Source organism: Nicotiana tabacum, chromosome 8 (assembly GCF_000715075.1).
Source record: "Nicotiana tabacum cultivar K326 chromosome 8, ASM71507v2, whole genome shotgun sequence".
In the NCBI taxonomy this organism is placed as follows: domain Eukaryota; kingdom Viridiplantae; phylum Streptophyta; class Magnoliopsida; order Solanales; family Solanaceae; genus Nicotiana; species Nicotiana tabacum.
The window spans coordinates 101298875-101307851 of NC_134087.1; the positions used below are offsets into that span (position 1 = coordinate 101298875).

General features: G+C 32.3%; 1 long non-coding RNA gene across 5 annotated transcripts; it reads left to right on the plus strand.

Annotated features, from left to right (window-relative positions):
• Positions 1-1278: 1278 nt before the first annotated feature.
• Positions 1279-4836, plus strand: LOC107764323 (uncharacterized). Of its 5 annotated transcripts, none has more exons than XR_012694159.1 (6): positions 1279-1415; positions 1579-1663; positions 1807-1914; positions 3522-3654; positions 3777-3810; positions 3933-4836. It is a non-coding gene; the product is annotated as an uncharacterized LOC107764323 (long non-coding RNA). The 5 variants fall into 5 exon arrangements; XR_012694160.1 differs by having other exon boundaries at positions 1807-1910; XR_012694158.1 differs by lacking the exon at positions 1807-1914 and having other exon boundaries at positions 3933-4651.
• The last annotated feature ends 4141 nt before the right edge of the window (positions 4837-8977 follow it).

The following is an 8977-nucleotide window of genomic DNA, read 5'->3' on the forward strand; positions in this document are numbered from 1 at the left end:
ACGGAAAAATTTACATGGAACAACCTATAGGCTTCATCATTAAAAGCCAAGAAAACAATGTCCGTAAATTGAAAAGATCTATTTATGGCCAGAAGCAATCTTCAAGGCGGTATTTGAGATTTCACAAGGAGGTATGATTTCACCATGATCAATGAAGACCATTGCATTTATGTGAAGAAAAATTCCGCAATGTTTGTAATTTTTTCTCTTTATGTGGACGCTATTTTATTAGCCCAAAATAATTTGGAGTACTTGAAAATTATCAGTCATGGCTTTCGAAGTTATTTGACATGAAAGAGACCGGTGAGGCAGACTATATCCTTGGAGTTAAGATCCAAAAATATCGTTCCAAAAAGTTATTGAGTCTATCTCAAGAAACTTATCTAAAGAAAATTTTGAATAGTTGCAAATCCATGGATACTCCTATAGCGAAAGGTGAAACTTTAAGCCTTGAAATGTGTCCCCAAGACTGAAAATGAAAAGGAAGACATGTCACGAGTTCCGTATTCAAGTGCTGTTAGGAGCTTGATGTGCGCTATGATGTGTACTCGCACATACATTTGTTATGTCGTAGGTCTGGTTAGCAGGTATCAATCCAATCCTGGAAGAGATCATTGGAAAGTTGTGAAGAGAATTTTCAGATACCTGAAGGGAACTGCAGATTATTCCCTATGTTATGGTGAACATGATTTATACTTGAGAGGATATATAGATGTGGATTGGGCTAGTGACCGGAATGATAGAAAATCAACATCTGATTATGCGTTCTTACTTAATGATGATGCTATTTCATGAAAAAGTAAGAAACAAACTTTTACAACCCTTTCGATGATGGAAGTTGAGTTCGTGGCTTGTGCATCTGCAGTACAAGAAGTTGTTTGGTTGAAGAGATTCTTTGAGCATTTGGATATTACAAAGAACTCTCAGAGTCCCATGACTCTATATTGTGATAGTCAAGCGGCTATTGCATACACAAGTATCACATCAAGTATAACTTTGTGAGAGACATGATAGCAAGTGGATAGATAAATTTACAGTACATTCTTACGCGAAGAATGATAGCTGATCTTTTTACAAAAGCAATATCTAGAGACCTATTTGAGAAACATGTTATGACTCAAGGATATGAATATCTATATAATAAAAGAGCCACTAGTTTCGACTTGTGTGCTTCAAGGCAATTAGTTTACAAACTGAGGGTATATTAGACATTTCAAGTATTTACTTTTACGTGTCATTCATTGTGCAATTTAATAGCCACGTTGCATACCACTTTTCTAATTCTCTTTTTATCTTGGTTGTCTTACTGTTCAGCTCTTTCATTGCTCTCTTACTCTAAGACTTGTTCAACAGGGACCAAATTCGGATCTTTTTACCATCTGCAGAGACGCTTCGATTATTGGATTGTACCTCATGTATCTTCTTTAGTTTAATTCCTGATTTTTCTTCTCTTTCTGCAGTAACCCCTTATGTCAATTTCTCATTTCTGGTCTTTGCTCCACATATGATTTTGTTGCTAAAAATCCCTGGACTATTATTGAAGATTTTCGATAAATTTTTTTGTTTACCTTTGTCTAGGGATGCCCTAGATGAGAAAGAGGTTAAGGGATGCCGAAGCAAATACATTGCCTTCTATCTCAAAGTCGGTCTTCATCCTCTCAAGGTTTATCTTTCTTTCTTTCTCCTCTTTTTTATTTATTTATTTATTTATTATACTTATGTATACGCCTTTTTATTAAGTGTTGATCATGTGTGTATGGGATCTGAAATGTATTTTCCTCTTGGACATACTTGTGATCTTACAAGTATTTGTTGATTTGGATTTGGAGGTGCGACCCTTCCCCGTACCTTGCGTGAGTGCTAGATTCTTTGTGCTCCGGGCTGCCTTTTTTGATTTGTCCTTCACATGAGTAGGTATTTCTATTTTATTTTTTTCCATATACGATGTTGTTTTATGCAATTCAATAAACTTTAGACTCAGTGGTTACTTTCTTGAATTATTGGGAGTTGGCTAGGTCAAACTTATATAAAAGTAATTGTTAATGATTCAGAAATTTTTGTTCGGACATTGTAGCAGTTTTGAGTAGAGAAGGAGATTGTATGATGGCGAAGAAAATATTTTATGAGAATGCAGAATGAGTGAATTCTAAATGATTAGAAGAAAGAATAACTATCTTTAAGCGAATAAGAAAGTGCTTCAGCATCAGAACTTTCTGAGTAGTGGTAGCTTCTAAAAATTGATTGGTGATTACTCATTCGTATATATGAATTATCTAATAATGAGGGAGCTTAATCTAATAAGGGGGTTTAAATTTATGCCCAAAAAAGAAGGGACATAATATATCTTCCTAATGTGAACAGTGAAGGTATAGGTTTCCATCTATTTTGGTTTTATTACGTACTTTTACCCAATTAACTTGTTTAGAGATATTAAGCCTTCATTGTAAGGATCCTTGATTTTGACCTTATAAAAAAAATTCTAGACTTTGAAACATGACTTAATCTTACTTCTTTAGGACAATGCTAAGAATTATAAAAATAGAATTGAGAGCATATATTCCAACTCGCAAGTACATAGCTTTCGGTGGATCTTCATTCGCTTATAGTTCATAAGTTAGGGGTGTACTAACCTTCTAAAGTACTGTGAAAAACCATATAAATTTAATTATCAATTAGAGGAGTTTTTTGTGGTGATCTTCCAAAATGTTGACCTCTCTTTTATACATTTATGAATTTTTACATTTCTAACAGTTGTATATTATAGTTGAAGATCTAATAAAACATGAACTCACACTTTTATAGTTGAGGGAGAAAGTATATGGCCTCAATGTTTTGGCATTGCCATTAGTATTGGTATTTACTGGCAGACTGTAATTCTCATTTTAATGTTCTTTATTTCAGCGGCCTTTCTCTTGACAGTTTTTTTAACCTACTTTTGTCACATTCTTTTTTAACTGTCTGTAACAATGCACTGTGATGGCTCAATAGTCATTTATCTAGGAAGAAATTGAGTTGAAATCAAACAATAGAGTCTTTATGACTTCTTAAATGATAATGAAAAGTTGTATCGCTTCTTCCTTTCACTTTCTTCTTAGTTACAAAGAGAATATAGATATTGAATAGTATTCTTCTTATGAGTTATGCCAAGAGAATTCAGAGAAAATACCAGCTTTTGGCTGGAAATATGATGGAGTGCAGGATGCTCTTCTCTTCTCAAAAGATAATATGTCTTTAATTAACTTTCTTTTGCAAAATAATATGAAGCTTCTACTGTGAGAATGATACCCTAAAAGAATATCTATTCGCTATTCAATCACATGATACAGTCATGTGAATTCCTGTTTCCCTCCACCAGACTTTCTGATATTATGACCTACTATTTCAATTTATACACATGTCTCCTCTACTGGTGATTTCAACTGCATTTGATTCACAAGAAGCTAGATAAAGGACTGTGTCCGTCCTTGGCAGGGTCCTGATTATTGATTTTGGAACCTAAGATTTTTTTCTTTGTATTGCAGTAACCAATAAACATGTAGTAAGGTTTGAAACTGATCTTTTGACCAGCTGTAGTTCAAGAAAGGAATCAATATACGCCTTATGAAATGGTTGGCTTCAGTACACATTAGTCTTTAACTGAAAAGATAAAACAATGTAAGTTATAATAAAGTATCACATTAAGTCTTTTTATATCCTTATGATTAAGAGAAAATACATTACTTTTTTATTATTTTTTCCGTCGTAAATATAAAATTTGCTTTTTATGGTTTTTGCAGTTTAAGTGGAGGACTTTCATGCTCTGTTAACAATGTAAGTTATAATAAAGTATCACATTAAGTCTTTTTATATCCTTATGATTAAGAGAAAATACATTACTTTTTTATTATTTTTTCCGTCGTAAATATAAAATTTGCTTTTTATGGTTTTTGCAGTTTAAGTGGAGGACTTTCATGCTCTGTTAACCCAGAGTTGAAGTGGTTTCCTCTTTGCAAAACATGAAAATGATTTCTTCTTGCAAAGACTGTCAACCTCTTAGCACAATTGACAAGTAAGAAAGCAAGTTAATTTTCAATTCAAGCAGTAGAATTTATATTTCAGGTTGGTCATTCTTAAATTGTCTTTAACTCTTTTTCTGAAGTCTTTTTCCTTCTAAAATTCACAGAAATTGAGAGGCCATGTAAAATTATTGATTTACAGGCCCTATTAGGAACTCAAAAAAGATACTGATGTTGAGGAACATTTTATTGACTGTGCTAAATTAATTATAGTTTTCATTCCGGTTGAATTTATGAAGTGCTTTCTATCGTAAATCGGATATCTAGCTGCTTCTCCTTTTTTCAACCAAATGAGTTTCTAATTGGATTATTGCTGCAGTAAGTTATAAATTATTTATATGCCAAAACCAACTTATTCTTGAATAGATATCTATTTAGATTTTAATATACATGAATGTTTGCAGAGAGTAAGAAGTATACGGAGCAATTCTGTTATCTCTTTGGGATTTAGAACTTACTGAAGTTTTGGGAACAACTGATATTCCAAACTACTTTCGTGAGAAGATTTTGTTATGAATGAATAGCCGGGATGCTTTCTTCTATGCTTCAAATAATTAAAGTCATAATATTTTGATCATCTTTTCTGTTCATTGGAAGGATGTGAGCTTGTTTTTCATTTTCAGTTGAACAATGCTTTATTTTATTATTACATCTGAATAGGGTAACTCCCCGTAAAGTGTGCATCAATAAGTCTGCCATGATATCAGCTTCAATTTTATAGTTATGTTCGTTCTTGTAATTTCAAAAGTAACTCAAGTTCAGAAACTCACGTATTCTCAAATTCTTTGTTGCATTTTCTTAATTACAACTTTAATTGATTGTTTGTTATATGTCAATTAATTTATGCCTACTTTAATGTTTTTTGAATTATGTATTTTGCTAGATATAGTTTCAACATTTATATTATTGGGCCCGGGCTGGCACTGGCCATCCCTGCCTAGTATTATAATATGCTCATCCGATATTTGACTATTGAATTTATGTTTATATTTCGTATACATGTAATTATGTTTTTGTTGATAAAGTGTGTCGAACAAGTCGTGAGATTGGCTCTCTCACACGAGCAATCGCCTCTTACATTAAGAATCATGACGAGATGAGACCTATAGAACCTTGGATAATGCGAGGCTATATTTACTTGTAAAGGTCGGTCTCGACAATTAGTAGACTTAAAGAATTTTAACGTTCGATTATGACTTGCTTTGTAATCCAGATGCGAGTTTCTACAAAAAGTTGGATTTGAGGATTATTGAAGTGAGAAACTCGGGTTAGACATTTGGAGGTGTCTAGAACAAGATCTATACGGTGTTGAATAATTAAAAGAATAAGACACGCACCAATATAAGATGTGTGTTTTATACCAAGTGTGCTATTGACCAATGGGATAATGGAAGAATGCTTCTTCATTGTGTGAGATCCCAAAGAAGTTATAGTAACTTTTATTGAAATACCATTTGACCTTTTACTGTCTATTGAAGTGTTAATCAGTGTTGCTACTTTAGCATGTCACTAATAGCCATGAGCAATTCGGCAATGTAGTGCATGTCTAGAAAAGCAGTTGATTTGGAATGGAAAGATTCGAGTAGGAAGGGAAGACAACTAAAAATTTAGTCATTTAACTTGTATTTATAGGTCGACCATTAAACTTACCATGAAGGTATCAAATGTAATTATGAATACAAAGTTAAACATGAAACTGAGTTCACCTCTTTCAAGGATGAGGGATCAGATAAATAGTTACTGGAACATCAAAGGATGTCTAGGGTATTGCGAGTAATAAGATCCTCATGTTAATAGTAAATCCCTTCCGCATTTGATTGGATTTCTACATAGAGCTGTTAAACAACCTTAAAGGGTTTAAGAATATTATGACTTTTAATTCTCGCAGGCCGCACGAACTATTTGTCAGTATGAATTATGTGTATTATTTTTATGGTAGTTACTAGTTTGGATCTAGTCCACCTGTGCGAAGTGGGAGATGTTGGATATTAGGTTTGGGTCGCGGGTCGCCTATGTGGACTGACCCGATTCGTTTTAGAAGAGATTAAACTTAAGGAGGTTACTAACAGAGGTTTTATAACTCCTAAAAATTATCGCACATTATTGAGAGATGTGGGAACGTGCAGTGGTGGTTTATATCGGTAATTTTTTCCTCTATCCTCTTCTATATATTTCTCATGCAGAAGAATTTTCAAGTGTGTGAAATTTTTTTCTTCTCCCAATAAAACACACGTACAAAAGAGGGAAGACTGTAATTTGTGAAATAAACTTTGTTTCCTATTGATTCAAAGTAGATTTGGGGAAATTATATTGGAAGCAATTGCAATAATTTTCGTTGCGTAACAAGGTACACACAATTTGTTGTTCTCACTCCTTAATTTAATTAACACAAACAGCCACCAGATTCCACTAGCAAATGCGTGAAAAGGCTAAATTTCATCAGCTGAACTTACCTCGGGAGATTCACCAATCATACTCTTGTCAATTTCAAAGTACATTAAACCACCCATCAGCCCATAATTCCAATGAACAACATTCTTCCAATAAATGAGTGTGGAGCAAAGAGAAATTGTGGCTGTAAATGAGAGGAGCGCCAGCGTTGGCAAACGGTTTTCAGTTGTACCTGTAACTTTGTCGGGAGTCGTAGCACGATCTCGATGAGGATGTCATCGACGGTGACCATCGTTGACTGCCAACGCCGACGTGTTTCCCGGTGAGCCATAAGATTATAGAGTGAGAACTGGCTGTACTAGTGCCAATTTAATGCAAAGTTGTACGTAGTTCATTTTGCTCTTTCAAGAACGCATTCACTTTCGTTGTGAATTATATTTTAGTATCAAAATCACATGTAACTTAGATAACTAGTATATACGAAGTTTTATGGGTTATATCTTAAAGTATGCATAGCTCTTCAGTTACCACAACATTTTTAATGGAATCTCCACCACCCACAGGGTCACCGAACGTTCATCGGTCTTCTATTGTTTTACCAAAATAACATACGGAATTAGCACTTTCTTGTGAGCGAAATTTTCTAGAAAAAAGGGGCCTAAAATTCCGCCACCGTCTACCCCTCTCTATGTGTAAAAAAGCTTATATATTTATAACACATGTTTTAAAGGTTAAAACCCTTTTTTTTCGCCCAGAAAAGGATTTTCTTTATTTCATACTATAGGCACAGCAGATGCCACATAATTTAATTAACAAGGCTTCTTACCATAATAAATTATAAATTATTTCACTAAAATTTCGTAATTACATTCGTTATTCAATTTCGAAATTCACTCATTAAATCTTATTTAACTCACCATATTAAGATACATATACTAATCAATTAAATTAAATTAATTGATTATCTCCTTTACACTTTCGTTTAACTTATTTCATGTGTCGGATATAAAATCCATCGGTCGGGTTATTTTACACATGAAAACTTATATGCAAAATAAAGGTGTATTATCAATCCGTAAATCGAGAATGAATATCCATCAACTAATTATTACTTCACCACCAATGTCCACTATTATTATCCAATTTATCAGGTATGTTGACCCACGAAAGGATCTAACTTATTAATAAATCAAAATAATAATAATAATAATAATAATAATAATAATAATAATAATAATAATAATAATAATAATAATAATATCACAGCTAATAATAATAATTATTATACCAAGATTAAGGATATAAGTACATTTAATGGCTAGAGAATTTATTTTATTAAGTTAATATAAAATACTTATCTCTACATGATCCATTCAATACATAAAAATGTACTAGCACAAGAAGTCGGAATTAAACCATTCTCATATCAAGATAAATTATATTCAATCTTGTACTGCAATCGTTCATGGTTTGTCCAATTCCATCATTAGATTGTGAACTGAAACTTTATACTTATAAGAACTAATGATTTAATCTTTTGAGTATAAGCTAAACTATATACACTAAATTATTAACTATATAAGCAAAGACACATACTAAAATATAATCTATTTAAAACTTTATTAAAATTGAATAATTATTCATAATAAATACTCTATCCAAATCAAACTCATGATTAATAGTATATATTCTAACACGTTGTCGCAATCTTTAATTCGACATGAATTACTACGGAGTAAATCTCTTTTATCGAAAATAGTTTTTAATTTGCGACACTTTGTAGGATTGTTGTCATTGTTAGATTAGAAAGTCGGTGACTTCATACTCATGACCTTTAATCGGGTTTGTCAAATGCTGAAAATGAAATTACTACAATAACATACTTAAGAATCCGAGTTAAAAGTTTATGAGAAAATTTAATTTATCCATGTTAAGCACTTAATTAGTCCATAATTCGTTTTCTCTCTTCTTCTTTTTTTTAATACTTTTTTCAAATCTTAGGATCAATGACTATAAAGTTATCATTCCTGGTTGTCCTAGGAAAGTAGACAAGCAAATTTTTGGGGCCACCATGTTGGGGGCATTATCAAACTATACACATGTTGGTGTTACAGAGTACATATCAAAAGAGGACCCACATTAATAATTAAAATAACGTTATGTTTGAATTCGAAATTTAAAGTTATCTTCACTTTATTAAAGTTTTGATCTAATCAAGATAAAAGAGGCAAAAATCAAATTCAACAATGGAAAGAGAGGATCTAACTTAAATTGAAGCTTGAAAGGATTTTTGTGTTGATTGCTATTGCTTTTAATTACATTTCCTCGCAATTCTTGCATTATTTGGGAAGAGCATTATGTTAAATATATTGCGTGAATTTTAGGTATCCGTTATAAATAGAATTCTATTTATGGTGAATGCCTATATTTAGAGAGATTTTAGAGATTATTACTTGGTGGCTAAGTCACTATTTTCCTATAAATAGAGAATTTTATTCCATTGTAATTCATCCCAAATCAATAAGAATTCC